This window comes from Arachis ipaensis, chromosome B2, assembly GCF_059453495.1.
Source record: "Arachis ipaensis isolate K30076 ecotype BB chromosome B2, ASM5945349v1, whole genome shotgun sequence".
NCBI classification, from domain to species: Eukaryota; Viridiplantae; Streptophyta; class Magnoliopsida; order Fabales; family Fabaceae; genus Arachis; species Arachis ipaensis.
This window is the reverse complement of record NC_142437.1, coordinates 29,672,425-29,697,509: the sequence shown is the minus strand read 5'-3', so window position 1 is coordinate 29,697,509 and position 25,085 is coordinate 29,672,425. Positions and strand designations below refer to the sequence as shown.

The window sequence follows — 25,085 nt, the reverse complement described above, 5'->3', positions numbered from 1 at the left end:
AACTAAAATAAGTAGGTTTAATTATTCTGTTGGTCCTATAGTTTTGCGAAATTTTTAATTAGGTCCCTATATTTTTTTTAATTGGGTCCCTGCACTAATTTTTTTTCAATTAGGTCCTCTTGGCAGTAATTGGCTTAATTTTATAGGGACCTAACTAAAGATAAAAAATTGGTATAGGGACCCAAATAAAAGAAAGAAAAAGTGTAGGGACCCAATTAAAAAAAATTTGGTGCAAGGACTTAATTAAAAGGAAAAAAAGTATATGGACCTAATTAAAAATTTCGCAAAACTATAGGAACTAATAGAGTAATTAAACCAAAAAAATATTACTATAATCACCAAAAAAAAAACCAAAAAAATATTACTATAAATATTAACCAATAATGGCAGTAATCATGAGACATATAACATCATTTAGTGATGAAGAAAACATCTCAATTCAGTTACAATAATTAGATAATAAATCCTTAATGATAAAAGATCTTATCAGATTAAAATTTAATATTGTGAGAAATACTAATAGACACACAAAAAAAATAACAAAATAGAGTAGACCTAATAAAATAATTTTTAAAAATATTTATGCAATCTAAAACTGACAAAATACTCACCATAGCATTAATTTATCATAATAAATTTAAAAAATTAAATTAAAAAATATTACAAATTAATGGAGAACATTCAAAACTTAAAAAACATATCAATATAAAAAAACAAAATAGAAGCATATCATTCTCAAAGTAATTTTTGTATATTTTAGAATCAAGATCTACTATATTGAATATTTCACCTCTAAACAAATTTAATTATAATCTAAATATAATATACATATAAAAATATATAATGACACACTAAAATTAAAATAATTAATATCATTATAAATGGTAAAAACGGTCTTAATCAATAATAAATTAGAAACACACACACAAAGAGTAAGATCCTAAATTTTTGGAAATTAAATTATGAGTTACTTGAGAATTGTAATATTTATTTATGATTTTATTTTTACATACTCAGAGTAAGACTTCAGATTTTCGGAAATTAAATTATGAGTTAATTGAGAATTATAATATTTATTTATGATTTTATTTACACACACATACACAGAGAATAGGATCCTGACTTTTTGGAAATTAAATTATGAGTTATTTGAGAATTATGATATTTATTTATGATCTTATTTTTAGAAAATTATCTTACAAAAAGGTAATTAAAGCAAAGTTATGAAGTTTTGAATTTAAAATTAATTAAAACTCATATAATTTTCGTAGTAATTGCGTATTTTTTTATTTATAATTTAAAGTTTAGTAATTAAAAAATAATGAGAACTTTATATGCTTCAATTTAAATATTGAGATTTTGAACTTTATTTTATGAATAAAGAAAAAATTATTTGATTACCTCCAATTTTTAATTAGAAATACTTATTTAAAAATAATTTGTAAGTTGATGAATAAATAGCATGGTTCTGAAAACCGAACCGGACCGGTCGGTTCAACCGGAATAATCGGGAACCGGTCACCTAGCTGGTCCGGGTAAGGTCAGAAACCGCCTGGCAAAAAACTGGTAAAAAAATCGGTCGAACCGGTGATTAACCGGCGATTAACCGGTGAACCGAGAGAACCGTCCGATTTTTTAGCGTTTTTTGGTTTGAAAGTAAAAGTGCTAAACAGCGTCGTTTTGTCTCTTAATAAAAAAAAAAAAGCAAAGCTGAGCTGATAACATCCTACCCCACCTCTTTCTCTCTCTCTCACTCATACCCAGCAGAAAACCCTAGTCCCAGCCATAATCCTCTTCTCTCTTCGAATTCCAAGAACAGCCACCACCCACCATCCCATTTCCGAGTTCAAACTCATCGCCGAGCCCTTCTCTCCCTTCTCTACCTGTCGCCCTCTCTGTCCGAGCTCGCTTTGTCACTGTGGGTCGCGCCGCTTCGTCGCTCCTCGCCGTGGGTCATCGCCGCTTCGCTGCTCCTCGCCGTTGGTCGCGCGGCTTCGCTGCTTCTTCTCCCCGTCGTTGCTTCTCCGTCGTTGCTTCTCTTCTTTGCGTGGAGTCTTGAAGTCGAAGCAACTACCTTTCGTCGTGTCTCATGTCTGTAGTCTCTGCTTCAACCCTCTCAAGTCTCAGATCTCAGGTCTCAGGTCTCAAGTATCTTCCTCTCTGATTCAAGCCTTCAACCCTCTCAGGTCTCAAGTCTCGGTCTCTAACACTCCCTGATTCTTTTCCCTGACTCTATCCCTCTAAAATTCGAAATTTATTCTGAACATGTATATGATGTATTATTGATGATTCTGCTGAATTTTGAGATATTAATGTTTTGAATTTTTATTTGAATTCAGTCTGTTTATATTGAATTAATTCTGCTGAGATTGAGTCACATTCAATTGTTTTATTTATTAATTCGACTGAGATTGATTTTTAAATCCAACCTGTTGTATTTGTTTTGGTGAATTGTTGTTTTGATGTTATTGATTCAAAATAAAAACATTGCCACAATTCTGAATTGAATTTCCTATCTGGCTTCATATGATTTGGTTGAATTATGTTTATGATTCTTAGATTGGGTACATGTTTTGGATGTTTTGAAGAGTGACTTATTGACTTACATAAATTCACATACGGGAGAGTTGTAGCTTTTTTAAATTTTTATATATTTAATGGAACCAGTTCAATCCCGGTTGTACCTCGGTTGAACCATTGAACTATTAAACCTGTCACCTGACCGGTTCAATAACCGGTCCGGTTCTCGCAACCTTGATAAATAGTATTTTTATAGATAATTATTGTTGGATTAAATTTAGTTTTCAATTACTACATTACCCAATTACTCAAACCCTAACTTACAACAAACTCACTCTCCTCACCTTAACCCTAGCCGCCACCCTCACCTCACACACTCACCTTCCCCCCATAGTTGAAAGGAAAGAAAAGAGGAAGAGAGAGTGAGCCAGTGGGAGAAGAAGAGGAAGAAGAAGGAGAGAGGAAGGAGGAAGAGGACGACACCAGCGGAGCTAGGAGCCGCTGTCGCCGTTGAGGATCAGAACAGAGAGAGAAAGACGTTGAGAGGGAGAGAGAGAGAGCCATTGCCACTACTACGCCTTGTCGCCACCACTGCGCCTTGTCGCCGCCGCTGGAGAGCCTTCACCGAGGAACCTGACACGAGAAGAACAGATCATGAGGAGAGAGGAAGTGCGCGCCGTCGTGCCTTGTCACTGTTGCCAAAGCTTCCAGAGCAATCGTTGATGCCAGTCGAGGTCGTCGTCAAGCTGCGTGCTACTGTCAGAACCGTTCCTTGCCAGTGCTATTGATGGTGGTTTCCCTTTCCGCCGCTGCTGTCGTTGGAGCTCATCTGAAGCTGTCGTTGTCGCCGTTTGGGTTTGACCAGAAGAGAGGAGGTGATGGTGGTGGATGTTGGTGCTACTGTATGCAAGAAATAGGGGCTGGTACGCTATCTTCAGGCTACTGCATCACTGCTGGAGCTCTCTGCCACCGTTTTGCTCGCCGAAAGTTGACGTGTGCGCATCATGTTGTGTTTTTCTATGCTTTTTCATAAACAAAATAAATGCATAATGCCTAATTATGGAGGGTTTTGGTGTTTAAATGGGATATTGCTTTCATCCTTTTTATTTCACGATTCTCGCAGGAAAATTTGGGAAAAGAGAAGCAAAAGCACAAGGATGAATCAAGAATTGAAGACAAGTGCAAAGAGAATTAGATGTTATCAACCCTGACCTCTACACACTCCAATGAGCATAACTTGAGATGCAAAGGTCCAATTGACTCAGTTTTAATGCCATTGGAAAGCCAACTTTTAGATCTTTCCAACGATATATAATAGTCTACACTTTTTATCTGAACTCACAGCGTTGGTGGCGCATAACTTGGGATTTTCTAAGTTAGGCGCCAGATGAAGAAATAATCCTCCCATACGTGCTGCCTTGGTGGCGCCTAACTTGGGATTTTCCAAGTTAGGCACCAAGATCACAGAAAAGCACTCCAAATCACACTGCCATAGTGGCGCCTAACTTGGGATTTCCCAAGTTAGGCCCCAATCATCAAGTTAGCAATGGTCCCCGCGCCTATTTGAGCTATGCAACGAGATTTTATTTGATTTTTATTAAAACTTTTATTTTATTTACTAATAAGAAAAAATATTATTTAGTTTTAGAAAATATATTTTACATTAGTTAGGATTAGATATAAAAGGAGAAGAGATCTTGACCTAGGTGAATCTCCTAATTTTCATTCCACACTTTCATACTTTTCTCTACTAGGGTTTATTTTCTCCATGAGGAACTAAACCTCCATTGTTAAGGTTAGGAGCTCTATTTACTTTAATGGATTAATAATTATTTGTTCTTCTGCTCTTGATTAATGTTTTGATTATTGTTTAAGAATTGATTTCGTTCTTCATCCTAAGAATTAGTGATTATTGGAAAATAACTCTAATTCAACTTGAATTCTATTTGAATCTTGGAAAAGTTAGATCATTAGAGTTACATCTTAAAATCAATTTCTCACAACTCTCTATTTATCTGGATTTAACGCGATACGTGACATATAATTGTCTTATTTTTGGGTATCTAGGGTTTGTGTGGCTCATAAACTAGTTTTGAACTTAACCCTCTAATCGGAATCAAGTGACCAAAGAATTGGCGGTTGATGAAGGTTAGAGGAGACTAAAAAGGTCTAAGGAATTAAGGTTTAGTCACATATAGTTTGCCATGAACATAATCTTTGCATGATCAAGGTAGTTAACATTGAATATTAATCTGGAAATTTAAATATCTCTGACACCTTAACTATTTTTATCATATTATTTTCTTAACCAATTTTAGTTTGCTCTTATTAAATTTTCTGTTTTTATGTTATTTGCTATTGAAACCCTAAATTTTGATTGTCTGACTAGAATAATCAATTGACTATTATTGCTTGATCTATTAATCCTCATGTGATCGACCCTCACTCACCTGAGGTATTACTTGGTACGACCCGATGCACTTGCTGGTTAGTTTGTGGGTTATAAATTCCGCACCAATTTTTGGCGTCGTTGCCGGGGATTAATTGTGATTAACAACTACCAGTTGATTGATTACCTAGATTATACTTTTTCTTTGTTTAATTTTATTATTTTATTTTTACATTATTTTTTTTCTTTTTCGAATTTTTTTATATAAAAAAACAAAATTTTAAAAAAAAGTAATATCTCTTTTTGTTCTTTTTTCTTAGCTTTTCTATTTAGCACATCGTTCATTTAATTTTGTTTGGTGTTTTGTGCTAATAAAAATAATGGAGAGAGATCATATGGGTTACTACTCACACCCAAGGAGTGATTCATATTATTGTGGATGGAGGAATTACCTGAATTTTAGTTGGGAAAATCAAGACCAAAGAAACTTCAGTGCTGCATGTTCCATCTATCAAGAACCACCATCTCTATATTCATACCAAGAACCATCCTCCTCTTTTTGTTCATATCAAGAGCCACCATCTCCTTATTCATACGAATAATCATCTTCTTTTTACTCATATCAAGAGTCACCATCTCTTTATTCATATAAAGAACCATCAGCTCTTGAGCTTCTCATGAAAGAATGCATACATGATATGAGGATCAGTGTCAAAAATATAGAGAAACATGCGGAGTTGATTATCAAGCACCTGGATAAGTGATGAGTCCATATTTGATGATATATTTTGACTCAATTTGGATGGATTCTAGCACATGAACTCACACTTAAGCACTAAAATAGCATACTTTTGTGTTTGATCCCTAATTTGGACTTAAATGTGAAAACATGCAATTTTGTGCTTGAAATGAGCAATTTAATTTCACTTCTATTCCATTTGATGCCATGACATATTTACTGAGTGATTTTAGGCCTTGGAGGCAAGAATGGATAGCCAAAAGTGGAAGAAAGCATGTACAAGGGAGAAAACATGAAGAAAAACAAGGAAAAGCACACATAGCAAGGTGTGCGTGCGCACAAGCAAGCGTGCGTACGCACAAGACCGAATCAGCCAAGTGTGTGTGCGCACAAGCACCTGTGCGTCTACACAGGTCCCTGCATGTGATTTTGTTAATGAAACGCGTGCTTTGCATTTTCTGAGGGCTTTTGGCCCAATCTTTGAAGGCTCAAGGCTGAAATGAAGTGCTATATGAAGGGGGATTGAAGACATATGAAGGCATTAGAGTACAAGGCCACTTTTTACATTTTTTAGCATAGTTAATTAGGAGTAGGATTAGTGTAGAGTAGAAAGCTCTCCTAGGGTTTATGTAGTTTTCATGTAGTATTTTATAGCAAGCTTAATTTTGGATTTTGATCATCTTTAATTGTAAGTACTCTTTAATTCCTCTTTAATTACATTGTCTTTATTTTCATTTCCTTTGGTTCAAGCACTTTGTTTATAAATGCAATTTTGAGTTCTTGAAGTTTTGATTGATGAATTTAATGTTTCATGCTTTCTTTATGTTTGATTTCTTGTTTATGTTTGGTTTTGTTGATAGTTGGTTATAGTTTCCATTTTACTTTGCAATTTTCTCATGTTTTACTTTTATGCACACAAGGTGTTTGTGAAAATGCCAACTCTAGATTTTGAGTAGATTTTCTCACCTTGGCTTGTGGTTTGAGTTCCTAGGATACTAGAGTCATAATGTCCAATATTTAGTGGTAATTCTTGGGTAGTTAGTTGACTCTTGTTTTCATTGACGCTAGCCTTTTATCAACTAGTTTGGTAAGTTGGTTAGGACTTATGGATTAAGGTCAATTATGCTTGCTTGACTTACTCCTCGATGGTTGGGGTTGACTAGGCGAGATTGACTCATCATAATTACCATAGTTGTGGTTTTGGCAATGATAGGATTCCTTGGATCCTCATTCCCAAGTCAAGCCCCTTTTATTGCATTTTTAGCATTTTCACTAGTTTTGATCTTATTTCCTTTTACTTGCATTAATTACAATTTTGATCATTTCTTAGTTCTTTTATTGCTTAGTTTCTTTAATCTTTCGTTCTTTAATTGCAAAACCCCTTTTGTCCCCCTAACAACCGAAAGAGTAACATTTCCAATTGCATCCTAGAGAGAACGACCCGAGGTTGAAAGACTCTCGGTTTAGATTAGAAATTGTAAACTTTGATCGAGCATTACTTGTTAGTTGAGAACTATACTTGCAACGAGGTTATTTCTCCTTTACCGAGAAGGAATTCTTAACTGACGATTTTGCTTGCATCAATAAGATACAAGCAAATTCCTTCCCAAGAGATACAATGCAAGATCCTATGGAAGAAAGTGAGGAAATCAATCAAAAGAGTCATACTCCAGTGAATTAGAGAACTCTTCACCCTCACACATGGAAGAAGAGGAAGATGCACAAATAAAGGAGGAAGCCATGCACACTCTATGCTTGCACATTCCAATAATTCAGGAGAAATCCATACAAGTCCCTTCAATTCTATGCATGCAAGCTCCTGAGAAGAAAAATCTAAATGCACTGTCCACATTTGAATTGAAGCCTTCTCCCCCAACACTTGAATATGCTTTTCATAGTCCCAGTGAATTAGAGAGTTGTATGGGAGTTGATTTTTGGTGGGTATTGAAGAGAGAACTTTTGCGTGGTCTAGAAATTTGCGAATAAATCCTCGTTGCAAGTATAGTTTCTAAACCTTCAAAAGTCCTTTCATACAAAAGTTTTGGTTGTCACAAGTAACAAACCCCTTTTTAAAATTGATAACCGAGTATTTAAACCTCGGGTCGTCTTCTCAAGGAATTGCAGGGAGGTATGTTCTTATTATTGGTTATGAGTTTGTAAATTAGGGTTTTGGAGTTTGGACAATGGGCACAAGTATATTTAAATGACAAGTAAAATAAATTAGCAATAATAAAATCTCTTGGCAAGGTATGAAGAGTTGGAAGTCCTATCCTGGCTATCCTTATCAATTGTAATGAGAATTGGATTTTTCTCCCACTTTGTTAACCTCTAACTATGAAGGTAAGTTAAGTGGATGAATTAATTTTGATTCCTCAAGTCCTAGTCTTTCCTTGGGAAAAATTAGAGTTATTGGAACCTGAATTAATTCTTGAAGAATTCCAATTTTCAATCAACAATGAGTTTGATAACTCAAGTGTCTCCAATGACTCAACCAAAGCCAAAAGGAAAAATTCTAAATTATTTATATAAATAAAAGAAACAAATCATAAATCTGAAAATACCTCAATTAGCACTAATAAAGATATCAAATGTAACATGGGAGAGTTCATAAATTAAATTAGGAAAATAAATAAAAAGAACATTGAACCTGGGATTGAGAGTCACTCCTAAAACTAAGAGAAATCCTAAATCCTAATCCTAAGAGAGAGGAGAGAACCTCTCTCTCTAAAAACTACATCTAAATCCTAATAATTGTGAATATGAAAGCTTCCTCATGAATGGATGCATTCTCCCATTTTATAGCCTCTAATCTGTGCTTTCTGGGCCGAAACTGGGTCAGAAATAGCCCAAAATTTGTCGGAGAGGAAATCTGCCACGCTGGTTTTTCGTCACTGCGACGCGTCCGCATGGATCATGCGGTCGCGTCGCCTAGCGTCAGGGCAATTATGGCATATTATATAGCAAATTGAAGCCCAAGATGTTAGCTTTCCAACGCAACTGAAACCGCGTCATTTGGATCTCTGTAGCTCAAGTTATGACCGTTTGAATGCAGAGAGGTCAGGCTGGACAGCTTTAGCAGTTCCTTCAGTTTCTTGTATTCCTTCCACTTTTGCATGCTTCCTTTCCATACTCTGAGCCATTCCTACCCTGTAATCTCTGAAATCACTTAACACACATATCGAGACATCTAATGGTGATAAGGGAAAATTAATTTTTGGTAATTAAAAGGCTCGGGAAGCAAGTTTCCAATTATAGAATAAAATTAGGAAGGAAATATAAAACCATGCAAATATTATGAATAAGTGGGTAAAGAGTTGATAAAATCCACTCAATTGAGCACAAGATAAATTATAAAATAGTGGTTTATCAGGTATCATTTTTCTCCTCATGTCCACTGAAGTCATTTCTCTTAACCAACTGGAAGAAGAGGAAGAAATTCAAGAACCAACCGCCAAGCTAGTGACGTTAAAGAAGCGCTTATTGGGAGGCAACCAACGTTAGGTAATTTCTTTTCATTTATCTTTTTGCTTTGCTTCATGTTGCATATGTATTTCATGGATCAAGTTTGGTGTTGTTACATGAACATGATACTTGCATTTTACTAGGTACTTGGCCCAGACTTTCGTTGATATTGTCACACTAAGTTTGGTATTCTCACACCAAGTTTGGTGTTGCCATACTTCACCTATGGAAGATCCACTCCCTCCATGCCAATACATTAGCAACATATTTATTTTGCTTTATTTTATTTTACCTTTCATTTTATTTTTAATTTTGTTTGTTTGATTTGAATGAGCTTTTGCCTTGCTTCCTTATATCCACTAGACATCATGATTATTCCGATTTTTATCATCACGGTTTTTCTTTGTTTCTTAAGGACAAAGAACCATTCTAAGTTTGGTGTCGGAGGCTATGCTTTACATAGAGTAAAAGGGGATAAAGAAGAAGATGATGAAGAGAAAGGCAGAGAGAACTAAGGTTGTTTCCTTCCTTTTTTATTATATGCATGTGTGTCCTTCCTTTTAGATAAGCAGAGTCTAGTTTTGAATTGTAACATACTGCCTTTACATCATAACTATCATCTTAAAATTTGTGAGTCAAAGCAAGTAAGCATCATGATCATCAACAAACAGGGTAATTAAAGAAGAAATCAGCATGAGCATATGAGTATTGGAAGGCTAGCTATTTTTGCTCAAACACATTTGAATTTTGTTTAATTGAAATTTTTATCTAGAACACTTTATAAAATCTTTGAAATCTTGAAAACCTTGAAGAAGCTTGTCCATAAATGATCAAGTAAAGAAAGGAGAATGAGAAAGCTGAAGGCTCTGAGTACCAATGACAACTCATTAGTCAAGTACTTATGGTATTTATGTATCAAGCAAAAAGCTTGAAAACAAAAACTTAGGGTCAAGGCTAGGTGATGAGAGGAACTTTTGCGTGGTCTAGAAATTTGCGGATAAATCTTCATTGCAAGTATAGTTTCTAAACCTTCAAAAGTCCTTTCATACAAACGTTTTGGTTGTCACAAGTAACAAACCCCTTTTAAAATTGATAACCGAGTATTTAAACCTCGGGTCGTCTTCTCAAGGAATTGCAGGGAGGTATGTTCTTATTATTGGTTATGAGTTTGTAAATTAGGGGTTTTAGAAATTAGGGAGCAGTATGTTGCATAAGAAGAATAAAATAAATAAATAACTATAAAATAAACTCTTGGTAAGGTATAAAAACAGGAAGTCCTATCTTGGTTATCCTTATCAATGGTAATGAGAATTGGATTTTTCTTCCACTTTGTTGACCTCTAACTATGAAGGTAAGTTAAGTGGATGAATTAATTTTTATTCCTCAGGTCCTAGTCTTTCCTTGGGAAAGGTTAGAGTTATTGGAACTCGAATTAATTCTTGAAGAATTCCAATTTTCAATCAACAATGAGTTTGATAACTCAAGTGTTTCCAATGATTCAACCAAAGCCAAAAGGGAAGAAAGTCTACTTGAATGAAAATAACTTGGCTAAACACAGAGCATTAATAAATTAAAGAGAGCAATCATAAGTCTGAAATACCTCAAATTATATTAAATAAAATATTCAAATCATAACATGGAAAAGTTCATAAATTAAATTGGGAAAATAAATAAAAATAAAGAACCTGAGATTGAGAGCCACTCCTAAAATAAGAGAAATCCTAAATCCTAATCCTAAGAGAGAGGAGAGAACCTCTCTCTCTAAAAACTACATCTACTCCTAAAATTATAAATGTGAGAGCATGATTATGAATAGATGCATTCCTCCACTTTATAGCCTCTAATCTGTGTTTTTTGGGCCGAGAACTGGGTCAGAAATAGCCCAGAAATCGTTGGAGGAGAAATCTGCCACGCTGGTTTTTCGTCACTGCGACGCGGCCCCATGGAGCACGTGGTCGCGCCATCTAGTGTCAGGGCAACTATGGCATATTATATATCAAATCGAAGCCCCGGACGTTAGCTTTCCAACACAACTGAAACCGCATTGTTTGGACCTCTGTAGCTAAAGTTACCGCCATTTGAGTGCGAGAGGGTCAGGCTGATAGCTTTGCAGTTCCTTCAACTTCTTGTATTCCTTCCACTTTTGCATGCTTCCTTTCCATCCTCTGAGCCATTCCTGCCCTGTAATCTCTAAAAGCACTTAACACACATATCAAGGCATCTAATGGTAATAAGAGAGGATTAATATTAGCAAAGATAAGTCCAAAGAAACATGTTTTCAATTAAAGCACATAATTAGAAAGGCAAATGTAAAACCATGCAAATAGTATGAATAAGTGGGTAAAGAGTAGATAAAAACCACTCAATTGAGCACAAGATAAACCATAAAATAGTGGTTTATCACTAGGCTCAAGTGCAAAGCACTCCCTCAAAGCTCAAGGCTCTGAGCATCAATGATTAGAGAGTAAAGAAAAGAAACAAAAATCAAAGCTTAAAAAGTTCTCTAGTTATATGCTTGTGGTGCTTATGTATCAGGTGGTAATACTTGAAAACAAAGCATTTAGAGTCGAAACTATAAAAACAAATGCTGCAAAGCACCCAAGAAGCTAAGAAAAGAAACAATTGAAAAGCTTGTTTCAAGGAAGGAATATAAAAAAAGATTCCATAAAGTGATCAAGATAAAATCATCAATCATTTGAAATTCTTTTGTGAGTGTTGCATGCATAGTAAACTAGCCAACCATGAACATTGAAATTGCTATTCTTCTCACCTTGGATTGTCACTTTATATTGCATGATTCTTTGTTTGTTTGAGGACAAGCAAAGTTTAAGTTTGGTGTTGTGATGCGTCCGTATCAAGTTGTATTTTTCTATGCTTTTTCATATACGAAATAAACGCATAATGCCTAATTATGGAGAGTTTTGGTGTTTAAATGGGATATTGCTTTCATCCTTTTTATTTCACGATTCTTGCAGGAAAATTTGGGAAAAGAGAAGCAAAAGCACAAGGATGAATCAAGAATTGAAGACAAGTGCAAAGAGAATTTATAGATGCTGTCAACCCTGACCTCTTCACACTCCAACGAGCATAACTTGAGCTACAAAGGTCCAATTGACTCGGTTCTAATGGCATTGGAAAGCTAACTTCTAGAGCTTTCCAACTATATATAATAGTCTATACTTTTCTTCTAGACTCACGGCCTTGGTGGCGCCTAACTTGGGATTTCCATAGTTAGGCGCCAGATGAAGAAAAAACCCTCCCATACGTGCTGCTGGTGTCCGAAATCGTGATCATTCCATCCTTGATAACGGTGCTAAAAACTCAATACGCACGTTCATGTTCTTAATTCTATTTCACAACTTCGTACAACTAACCAGCAAGTGTAATGGGTCGTCCAAGTAATAAACCTTACGTGAGTAAGGGTCGATCCCATGGAGATTGTCGGCTTGAAGCAAGCTATGGTTACCTTGTAAATCTCAGTCAGGCGAATTAAACTGATTTTATGAATTGATAAGTAAAAGATAAATAAAATATAAAATAGGATAGTGGTACTTATGTAATTCATTGATGAGAATTTCAGATAAGCGTATAGAGATGCTTTCGTCCCTCTGAACCTCTGCTTTCCTGCTGTCTTCATCCAATCCTTCCTACTCCCTTCCATGGCAAGCTTTATGTAGAGCATCACCGTTGTCAATGGCTACATCCCATCCTCTCTGTGAAAATGGTCCAATGCGCTGTCACTGCATGGCTAATCATCTGTCGGTTCTCGATCATACTGGAATAGGATTTACTATCCTTTTGCGTCTGTCACTACGCCCAGCACTCGCGAGTTTTAAGTTCGTCACAGCCATCCCTTCCCAGATCCTACTCGGAATACCATAGACAAAGTTTAGACTTTCCGGATCTCAGGAATGGCCATCCATGGGTTCTAACTTATACCACAAAGACTCTAATATCTCGGACTCGGTCCCCTGTATTAGATATCCAAGAGATACTCATTCTAGCTTGTTTGCATGTAGAACGGAAGTGTTTGTCAGGCACGCATTCATAAGTGAGAATGATGATGAGCGTCACATAATCATCACATTCATCATGTTCTTGGGTGCGAATGGATATCTTAGAATAGGAATAATCTTGAATTGAATAGAAAAATAGTAGTACTTTGTATTAATTCATGAGGAACAGCAGAGCTCCACACCTTAATTTATGGAGTGTAGAAACTCTACCGTTGAAAATACATAAGTGATGAAGGTTCAGGCATGGCCGAATGGCTAGCCCTCACAAAAGTCTAAGATAGCATAAAACTAATCAAAGATGATCCAAAAGATGTAAATACAATAGTAAAAAGTCCTATTTATACTAAACTAGTTACTAGGGTTTACAAAAATAAGTAGCTTTTTGCCTCTTGAATAGTTTTGGCATCTCACTTTATCCATTGAAGTTCAGAATGATTGGCATCTATAGGAACTTAAAATTCAGATAGTGTTATTGATTCTCCTAGTTCAGTATGTTGATTCTTGAACACAGCTACTTTATGAGTCTTGGCCGTGGCCCTAAGCACTTTGTTTTCCAGTATTACCACCGGATACATAAATGGCACAGACACATAACTGGGTGAACCTTTTCAGATTGTGACTCAGCTTTGCTAAAGTCCCCAATTAGAGGTGTCCAAGGTTCTTAAGCACACTCTGTTTTTGCTTTGGACCTTGACTTTAACCGCTCAGTCTCAAGTTTTCACTTGACACCTTCACACTACAAGCACATGGTTAGGGACAGCTTGGTTTAGCCGTTTAGGCCAGGATTTTATTCCTTTAGGCCCTCCTATCCACTGATGCTCAAAGCCTTGGATCCTTTTTATTTACCCTTGCCTTTTGGTTTTAAGGGCTATTGGCTTTTTGCTCTTGCCTTTTGTCTTTTTCTTTCTTTCTTTTTTCGCTATTTTTTTTCTTTTTTTTTTCGCAAGCTTTCTGTATTCACTGCTTTTTCTTGCTTCAAGAATCATTTTTATGATTTTTTAGATTATCAAATAACATTTCTCCTTTTTCCTTATTCTTCAAGAGCCAACATATTTAACATTCATTAAACATCAACTTCAAAAGACATATGCACTGTTCAAGCATTCATTCAGAAAACAAAAAGTATTGTCACCACATTAAAATAATTAAACTAGTTTCAAGGATGAATTTGAAACCCTGTACTTCTTGTTCTTTTGTAATTAAAACATTTTTCATTCAAGAGAGGTGATGGATTCATATTCATAACTTTAAGGCATAGACACTTAGACACTAGTGATCATATAGTAAAGACACAAACATAATTAAAACATAAAGCTCAAAAATCGAAAAATAGGAAAATAAATAAACAAGGAGATTAAGGAATGAGTCCACCTTAGTGAGGGTGGCGTCTTCCTCTTCTTGAAGAACCAATGGTGCTCTTGAGCTCCTCTATGTCTCTTCCTTGCTTTTGTTGCTCCTCCCTCATAGCTCTTTGATCTTCTCTAATTTCATGGAGGATGATGGAATGCTCTTGGTGCTCCATCCTTAGTTGTCCCATGTTGAAACTTAATTCTCCTAGGGAAGTGTTGATTTGCTCCCAATAATTCTGTGGAGGAAAGTGCATCCCCTGAGGCATCTCAGGGATTTCATGGTGAAGAATCTCCTCATGCTCATGTTGAGGTCCATGATCTCTTGTTTGCTCTATCCTTTTCTTAGTGATGGGCTTATCCTCTTCAATGAGGATGTCTCCCTCTATGTCAATTCCAACCGAATTGCAGAGGTGGCAAATGAGGTGAGAAAAGGCTAACCTTGCCAAATTAGAGGATTTGTCAGCCACCTTGTAGAGTTCTTGAGGTATGATCTCATGAACTTCCACCTCTTCTCCAATCATGATACTATGGATCATGATGGCCCGGTCTACAGTAACTTCAGACCGGTTGCTAGTAAGAATGATTGAGCGTTGAATGAACTCTAGCCATCCCCTAGCCACTGGTTTGAGGTCAAGCCTTCTTAGTTAAACTGGCTTGCCTTTTGAGTCAATTTTCCATTGAGCTCCTTCCACACATATGTCCATGAGAACTTGGTCCAACCTTTGATCAAAGTTGACTCTTCTAGTGTAGGGGCGTACGTTTTCTTCCATCATTGGCAAGTTGAACGCCAACCTTACATTTTCCGGACTGAAATCTAAGTACTTCCCCCGAACCATGGTGAACCAATTCTTTGGATTCAGGTTCACACTTTGATCATGGTTCCTAGTGATCCATGCATTTGCATAGAACTCTTGAACTATTATGATCCCGACTTGTTGAATGGGGTTGGTGAGAACTTCCCAACCTCTTCTTTGAATCTCAAGTCGGATCTCCGGATACTCATTCCTTTTGAGTTTGAAAGGAACCTCAGGGATCACTTTTTTCTTGGCCACAACTTCATAGAAGTGGTCTTGATGGACCTTAGAGATGAATCTCTCCATCTCCCATGACTCAGAGGTGGAAGCAATATAATTGCCTTCCCTTTCCTCTTTCTAGAGGTTTCTCTGGCCTTAGGTGCCATGAGTGGTTATGGAAAAACAAAAAGCTATGCTTTTACCACACCAAACTTAAAATGGTTGCTCGTCTCCGAGAAAAAGAAGAAAGAAAGAAGTAGAAGAAGAAGAAGAAAAATGGAGGAGAGGGAGAGAGAGATGGTGTTGGCCAAGGAGAAGAAGAGAGGGTTTTGTTGTGTGAAAGTGAAGAGTGAATGAGGGGTTTATATAGGAGTGGGGAGGGGTTTAGGGTTCGGCCATTTAGGGTTGGGTTTGGGAGGAAAATTATTTTGAATTTAAAGGTAGGTGGGGTTTTTGGGGAAGAGAGTTATGGAAAGGTGTGAAGAGGAGAGAAGAAGTAGGTGGGGATCCTGTGGGGTCCACAGATCCTGAGGTGTTTGAGGATTTCTCATCCCTTCACCTTTTAGGCGTGTAAAACGCCCTATATATGCAATCCTGGCATTTAACGTCAGACTGCAGCATGTTTCTGGCGTTAAACGCCACTTCCATGCTTGTTTTGGGCGTTCAACGCCAGTCCATAGCATGTTTCTGGCGTTGAACGCTAGTATGGTGCATGTTTCTAGCGTTAAACGCCAGTCTGATGCTTGTTTCTAGCGTTTAACGCCAGTTTCATGCTCTGTTCTGGCGTTAAACGCCAGCCAGATGCTCCTTACTGGCGTTTAGACGCCAGTAAGCCCTTCCTCCAGGGTGTGCTATTTTTAATGCTGTTTTTCATTCTGTTTTTTATTTTTTTTTGTAGTTTTTGTGACTCCACATGATCATCAACCTAATAAAACATGAAATAATAAAATAGATATAATTTAAACAACATTGGGTTGCCTCCCAACAAGCGCTTCTTTAATGTCAATAGCTTGACAGTGGGCTCTCACGGAGCCACACAGGTGATCAGGTCAATTTTGTAGACTCCCAACACCAAACTTAGAGTTTGGCTGAGGCCTCCCAACACCAAACTTAGAGTTTAATTGTGGGGGCTTTGGTTGACTCTGCACTGAGAGAAGCTTTTCATGCTTCCTCTCCATGGTTACAGAAGGAGATCCTTGAGTTTTAAACACAAGGTAGTCCTCATTCAGTTGAAGGACTAACTCTCCTCTGTCCACATCAATCACAGCTCTTGCTGTGGCTAGGAAGGGTCTTCCAAGGATGATGGATTCATCCTCATCCTTCCCAGTGTCTAGGATTATAAAATCAGCAGGGATGTAAAGGCCTTCAACCTTTACTAACACGTCCTCTACTTGTCCATAAGCCTGTTTTCTTGAGTTGTCTACCATCTCTACTGAGATTCTGGCAGCTTGCACCTCAAAGATTCCCAGTTTCTCCATTACAGAGAGTGGCATGAGGTTTATCCCTGATCCAAGGTCACATAGAGCCTTCTCAAAGGTCATGGTGCCTATGGTACAAGGTATTAAGAACTTTCCAGGATCCTGTTTCTTCTGAGGCAATCTCAGTTGATCCTGATCACTTAGTTCATTGATGAGCAAGGGAGGTTCATCTTCCCAAGTCTCATTACCAAATAATTTGGCATTCAGCTTCATGATTGCACCAAGGTACTTGGCAACTTGCTCTTCAGTAACATCTTCATTCTCTTTAGAAGAAGAATACTCATCAGAGCTCATGAATGGCATAAGGAGGTTCAATGGAATCTCTATGGTCTCTAGATGAGTCTCAGATTCCTTTGGTTCCTCAGAAGGAAACTCCTTGTTGATCACTGGACGTCCCAGGAGGTTTTCCTCACTGGGATTCACGTCCTCTCCCTCCCTTGTAGGTTCGGCCATGATGGTTAATTCAATGACCTTACACTTTCTTTTTGGATTCTCTTATGTATTGCTTGGGAGAGTACTAGGAGGGGTTTCAGTGATTCTTTTACTCAGCTGGCCCACTTGTGCTTCCAAATTTCTAATGGAGGACCTTGTTTCATTCATGAAACTCATAGTGGCCTTAGATAGATCAGAGACTATATTTGCCAAGCTAGATGGGGTCTGCTCAAAACGCTCTGTCTTTTGCTGAGTGGATGATGTAAAAGGCTTGCTATTGCTAAACCTATTTCTTCCACCATTGTTAAAGCTTTGTTGAGGCTTTTATTGATCCTTCCATGAGAGATTTGGGTGATTTCTCCATGAGGGATTATAGGTGTTTCCATAGGGTTCACCCATGTAATTCACCTCTGCTATTGCACGGTTCTCAGGATCATAAGCTTCTTCTTCAGAAGATGCCTCTTGAGTACTGTTGGATGCAGCTTGCATTCCATTCAGACTCTGAGAAATCATATTGACTTGCTGAGTCAATATTTTGTTCTGAGCCAATATGGCATTCAGAGTATCAATTTCAAGAACTCCCTTCTTCTGAGGCGTCCCATTACTCACAGGATTCCTCTCAGAAGTGTACATGAACTGGTTATTAGCAACCATGTCAATGAGTTCTTGATCTTCTGTAGGCGTTTTCTTTAGGTGAATGGATCCACTTGCAGAAGTATCCAACGACATCTTAGCTAATTCAGACAGACCATCATAGAATATATCAAGGATGGTCCATTCTGAAAGCATGTCAGAAGGACACTTTTTGGTCAGTTGCTTATATCTCTCCCAAGCTTCATAGATGGATTCACCTTCTTTCTGTTTGAAGGTTTGAACATTCACTCTAAGCTTACTAAGCTTTTGAGGAGGAAAGAACTTGGCTAAGAAAGTCGTGACCAGCTTATCCCAAGAGTTCAGGCTATCTTTAGGTTGAGAGTCCAACCATACTCTAGCTCTGTCTCTTACAGCAAACGGGAAAAGCATGAACCTGTAGACCTCGGGATCAACCCCATTGGTCTTAATAGTATCACAGATCTGCAAGAATTCAGTTAAGAACTGAAAAGGATCTTCAGATGGAAGTCCATGAAACTTGCAGTTTTGTTGCATCAGAGAAACTAATTGAGGCTTAAGCTCAAAATTGTTTGCTCCAATGGCAGGGATTGAGATGCTTCTTCCATGTAAATTGGAATTAGGTTCAGTGAAGTCACCAAGCATTCTCCTTGCATTGTTATTATTTTCGGCTGCCATCTCCTCTTCCTTTTCAAAAATTTCTGTAAGGTTGTCTCTGGATTGTTGTATTTTAGCTTCTCTTAGTTTCCTCTTCAGAGTCCTTTCAGGTTCTGGATCAGCTTCAACAAGAATGTTCTTGTCCTTGCTTCTGCTCATATGAAGAAGAAGGGAACAGAAAATAATAATAGGGATCCTTTTTACCACAGTATAGAGGTTCCCTTGTGTGAGTAGAAGAATAAAGGGAATAAGAGTGAAGAAGGATGAATAATCTAAACACAAGGGTGAGGATAGGAGCAGAGATATGAAATGAAGAGAAGTGTTAGTAAATAAATAAATAATTAGAAGGAGATGAGAGATAAGGAAGGAATTCGAAAATTAAACAAAATAAAATAAAAATATTTTAAAATTAAATTTAAAATTTGAAAATTAATAATTAAAATTAAATTAAAATTAAAACAATTAGTTAATTAAAATGAAATTTTGAAAAAGAGAGAAGGAACTTTTGAAAATTAAAGGTAGAGAGTTAGTTGGGCAGTTTTGAAAAAGATATGATTGAAAAAAAAGATATGATTGATTGAAAAAGATTTAAAATTCAAATTTGAAAAGATTTGATTTTGAAAATTAAAGTTGATTACTTGACTAACAAGAAACTAAAAAGATATGATTCTAGAGTTTAAAGATTGAACCTTTCTTAATAGGCAAGTAACAACTTTGAAAAATTTTGAATCAAAACATTAAATGCTAATAAAATTTTCGAAAATTAAGAAATAAAATAAGAGAGAGATTTTGAAAATTAATTTGATTATTTTCGAAAAAATGAAAAAGATTTTGAAAAATTTTAAAAAAGAATTCGAAAATATGAAAAGAAAATTGAAAAATATTTGATTTTGAAAAAGATTTTGAAAAAGATAAGATTTTTAAATTGAAATTTTGATTTGACTCATAAAAACAACTAGATTTTAAAAAATTTTGAAAAAGTCAACTCAAATTTTCGAATTTGATGAGTGAAAAAGGGAAAGATATTTTTTTAATTTTTGAATTTTAATAAAGAAAGAGAAAAACATCAAAAAGACTCAATGCATGAAAATTTTGGATCAAAACATGTGATGCATGTAAGAACACTATGAATGTCAAGATGAACACCAAGAACACTTTGAAGATCAAGATGAACATCAAGACTTATTTTTGAAAATTTTTAAGAAAAGAAAAACATGCAAGACACCAAACCTAAAAATTTTTATTCTTTAGATATTAATGGTTCAAGAATGCATATGAAAAACAAGAAAAGACACAAAACAAGAAAATATGAAGATTAAACAAGAAGACTGGCCAAGAACAACTTGAAGATCATGAAGAATGCAATGCATGAAATTTTTGAAAATAATTTTTAGAAAATTAAAAAGATGCAATTGACACCAAACTTAAAAGTTGACTCTAGATTCAAGCAAGAAACACGAAAAATATTTTTGGTTTTATGATTTTGTAAATTTTTTTGTATTTTTTGAAAATTAATTGGGAAAAACGAAAAAGAAGAAATATTTTTTTGTATTTTTCAAAAATAAGAAATAAAAAGCTTAAAATTAAAATAAAATTACCTAATCTGAGCAACAAGATGAACCGTCAGTTGTCCAAACTCGAATAATCCCCGGCAACGGCGCCAAAAACTTGGTGTGCGAAATCGTGATCATTCCATCCTTGATAACGGCGCTAAAAACTCAATATGCACGTTCATGTTCTTAATTTTGTTTCACAACTTCATACAACTAACCAGCAAGTGCACTGGGTCGTCCAAGTAATAAACCTTACGTGAGTAAGGGTCGATCCCACGGAGATTGTCGGCTTGAAGAAAGCTATGGTTACCTTGTAAATCTCAGTCAGGCGGATTAAACTGATTTTATGAATTGATAAGTAAAAGATAAATAAAATATAAAATAGGATAGTGGTACTTATGTAATTCATTGGTGAGAATTTCAGATAAGCGTATAGAGATGCTTTCGTCCCTCTGAACCTCTGCTTTTCTGCTGTCTTCATCCAATCCTTCCTACTCCCTTCCATGGCAAGCTTTATGTAAGGCATCACCGTTGTCAATGGTTACATCCCATCCTCTCTGTGAAAATGGTCCAATGCGCTGTCACTGCATGGCTAATCATCTGTCGGTTCTCGATCATACTGGAATAGGATTTACTATCCTTTTACGACTGTCACTACGCCCAGCACTCGCGAGTTTTAAGCTCGTCACAGCCATCCCTTCCCAGATCCTACTCAGAATACCACAGACAAGGTTTAGACTTTTCGGATCTCAGGAATGGCCATCCATGGGGTTCTAACTTATACCACGAAGACTCTAATATCTCAGACTCGGTCCCCTGTATTAGATATCCAAGAGATACTCATTCTAGCTTGTTTGCATGTAGAACGGAAGTGTTTGTCAGGCACGCGTTCATAAGTGAGAATGATGATGAGCGTCACATAATCATCACATTCATCATGTTCTTGGGTGCGAATGGATATCTTAGAATAGGAATAAGCTTGAATTGAATAGAAAAATAGTAGTACTTTGTATTATTTCATGAGGAACAGCAGAGCTCCACACCTTAATCTATGGAGTGTAGGAACTCTACCGTTGAAAATACATAAGTGATGAAGGTTCAGGCATGGCTGAATGGCCAGCCCTCACAAAAGTCTAAGATAGCATAAAACTAATCAAAGATGATCTAAAAGATGTAAATACAATAGTAAAAAGTTCTATTTATACTAAACTAGTTACTAGGATTTACAGAAATAAGTAAATGATGCAGAAATCCACTTCCAAGGCCCACTTGGTGTGTGCTTGGAACTGGCGTTCAACTCCACTTTGCAACCTGTTTCTGGCGTTTGACTCCAGAATGCAGCATGGAACTGGCGTTCAACACCAGTTTACGTCATCTAAACTCGGGCAAAGTATAGATTATTATATATTACTGGAAAGCCCTGGATGTCTACTTTCTAACACAATTGAGAGCGCGCCATTTGGAGTTTTGTAACTCCATAAAATCCACTTTGAGTGCAGGGAGGTCAGAATCCAACAGCATCTGTAGTCCTTCTTTAACCTCTGAATCTGATTTTTGCTCAAGTCCCTCAATTTCAGCCAGAAAATACCTGAAATCACAGAAAAATACACAAAATCATAGTAAAGTCCAGAAATGTGAATTTTAATTAAAAACTAATAAAAATATACTAAAAACTAACTAAATTATACTGAAAACTATGTAAAAACAATGCCAAAAAGCGTATAAATTATCCGCTCATCAGCTGCCTTGGTGGCGCCTAACTTGGGATTTTCCAAGTTAGGAGCCAAGATCACAGAAAAGCACTCCAAATCATGCTGCCATAGTGTTAGGCGCCAATCATCAAGTTAGCAATGGTCCACACGCCTATTTGATCTATGGAACGAGATTTTATTTGATTTTTATTAAAGCTTTTATTTTATTTACAAATAGAAAAATATATTATTTAGTTTTAGAAAATATATTTTATATTAATTAGTATTAGATATAAAAGGAGAAGAGATCTTGACCTAGGCGAATCTCCTAATTTTCATTCCACACTTTCATACTTTTCTCTACTAGAGTTTATTTTCTCCGTGAGGAACTAAACCTCCATTGTTAAGGTTAGGAGCTCTATTTACTTTAATAATTATTTGTTCTTTTGATCTTGATTATTGTTTTGATTATTGTTTAAGAATTGATTTCATTCTTCATCCTAAGAATTAGTGATTATTGGAAAATAACTCTAATTCAACTTGAATTCTATTTGAATCTTGGAAAGTTATATCATTAGAATTATATCTTGAAATAAATTTCTCACAAATCTCAATTTATCTGGATTTAACACGATACATGACATATAATCGTCTTATTTTTGGGTATCTAGGGTTTGTGTGGCTCAAAAACTAGTTTTGAACTTAACTCTCTAATCGGAATCAAGTGACCAAGGAATTGGCGGTTGATGAAGGTTAGAGGAGACTAAAAAGATCTAAGGAATTAAGGTTTAGTCACATATAGTTTGCCATGAACATAATCTTTGTATGATCAAGGTAGTTAACATTGAATATTAATCCGGAAATTTAAATATCTCTGACACCTTAAATATATTTATCATATTATTTTCTTAACCAATTTTAGTTTGCTCTTATTAAATTTTATATTTTTATGTTATTTGCTATTGAAACTCTAAATTTTGATTTTCTGACTAGAATAATCAATTGACTATTGTTGCTTGATCTATTAATCCTCGTGAGATCGATCCTCACTCACCTGAGGTATTACTTGGTTCGACCCGGTGCACTTGCCGGTTAGTTTGTGGGTTATAAATTTCGCACCAGAAGTCATCACTGGAACTACAGTTGCTTTGTTCTTTGGTTCTTTTTTGGTACAGTGAGTAGCTCTTGTCCCGTAGCTTTTATCGTCGTTATTTTGTTATAATTTATTGAGGATTTTGTGATGTCAATGTCTCAAGGTTGAGTTACTGTGAGTGCATGCTACGTTTGTTACTGTCATAGCATTTTGGCGAAACTTCTGTGGACATTGCAGCTACCGCTGCTATAAACTAAAAGGAGTTTGTCACGTAGTTGAGTAGCAATTGAGGTATGAGATTTTCTAAAAACCTATTTTATTTCGAGGAATTGTTATAAATTGATATCAATGTGAAAAATGTATTTTTTTGTGATGGTGCGAGTCTTATGGATTTGATAGTTTTGTGTTGTTAGTTAATTATATTTGAATTATGGATTATGTTTCATTTAATAAATGTTGTGATGGTTTGTCTAGAATTTTGATCCTTAAGGGATTATGTTGATTTGGTTGATGTAGGATTGATCTTGAGACTTGTTAGAAACATTGAAATCTGAATGTTAAATTGTTTTCTTGGAAACTTAAGTTTTAAAATAAATTAGCAACTTTGAAAACAAAATATTAAGTAGATATTGAATGAAACTGTATGGGGTTAAATGCTGAGTAAACTAAAATAAGTAAAATTGTTACCGTTTAATTTTGAAAGGTTCGTTTTAATTAGAGAATTAGTTATGAATTTTTGAAGTTGACTTGTCTGTAGTTATAATGTTCAAATGATTTCTTGATTGTTGGAAAATTATTGTGAATTGGTGATTATGATTTGGTATGTTGAGAAAAGGGTTGAGAGATGTTGGTTTAATTGGAACCCTTGAAAGGTTGCAATGGCAAAGCCCAAGTTTTAGAGGAGATGCTGTCAAAATTTTTACAAGTACGTAAGTGAAATTGAATAATAAGAATCAACTTATTTTGGTTTGGTTAATTATGAAAAGAATTATGTTTTGGGGCGCTTTAAGCGAAAAGTAAAGTAATGAGAATGTATATTTAAGAATAAATGATTTTTGAGGAAAATTTTTAAGCTTGAAAAAGAAGTTGAAGTTGGTTTTGAAAAGTTTTTAGTGAATTTAAAAGTAAATAAATTTGATTGGTGAAAACGGAATGATTTCTGAGTCTTCCGATAAAGTCTTATACTCAAGAATGAAGTTGAAATTTTTTTAGAACTTGGTTAAGCAAAAATGAGATTTATTTGATTTTGAATAACTATAGAAAGGATTATGTTTCAATCAAGATTTTGATTTAGAGAAATAAGGTGATTTTGAGTCTTTTGATGAAAAGAATTTGGGGGTAAGTATAATGAAATATAATATTAAGTTGAGTTTTGAAGGGTATGTGAATCTGAATGGTGTATTTAGGAATAAATGAGTAATGAATGAGATTTTGGCTTGATACATACCAAGTAAATTATTAGTGAACATAAATGGATTAAGTATGATTTTAAAATGAAAAAGATGCCAGTATACGATTTAATTCATGATGTGATTGTTGAATTGGCTTGGACGGAGGTCTCATTCTGCTTGCATGTTCTTGATTAATAATAAGTATAAGTGAAAAGTGTGCCCGACACTATATCCCAAGAGTGTGGCGGTGATGCATGAGCATCTTTAGTTGTTTTCTTTATTATGTTTTTGAAAAAAGTTAGTGATTCCCTTGTTATAATTGAGATTTTTGTGCTTTGATCGATGTTTCTTAGAGTTGCTTTGTGCTTTGATATATTTTGCAGGAGATTAGTGAATATTTTCTCAATAACAGAGGAAATCTCAGAGAAAAGCCCAAGTCAAAGAAGAAAGAGCAAACAGAGAACTAGAGAAGGAGAAACAGGGGAGCAAGACACAAACAGAGACATGAGATGTGGGGAGTCATGTCCCACGTTAGGCTTGAACCTAGCAACCCCATCCTCCTCAAGCTAGAAGACGTGCAACGTGCTCCATCCGTGTCCCACGTCCAACTTCTTCGCTCTTCCAAGGACTCGAGCATGTGCGACATTGCCAACTCCATGTCACACGTCCAGGCCAGACACACGAAGCTGTCCA

The 25,085-nt window shown here is 35.9% G+C and overlaps 1 non-coding gene across 1 annotated transcript; it reads left to right on the top strand.

The window, feature by feature from the left end:
* Nucleotides 1–18,181: 18,181 nt before the first annotated feature.
* On the top strand, nt 18,182–18,289 carry LOC148573452 (small nucleolar RNA R71). The gene has a single exon (XR_015905640.1). It is a non-coding gene; the product is annotated as a small nucleolar RNA R71 (small nucleolar RNA).
* The last annotated feature ends 6,796 nt before the right edge of the window (nt 18,290–25,085 follow it).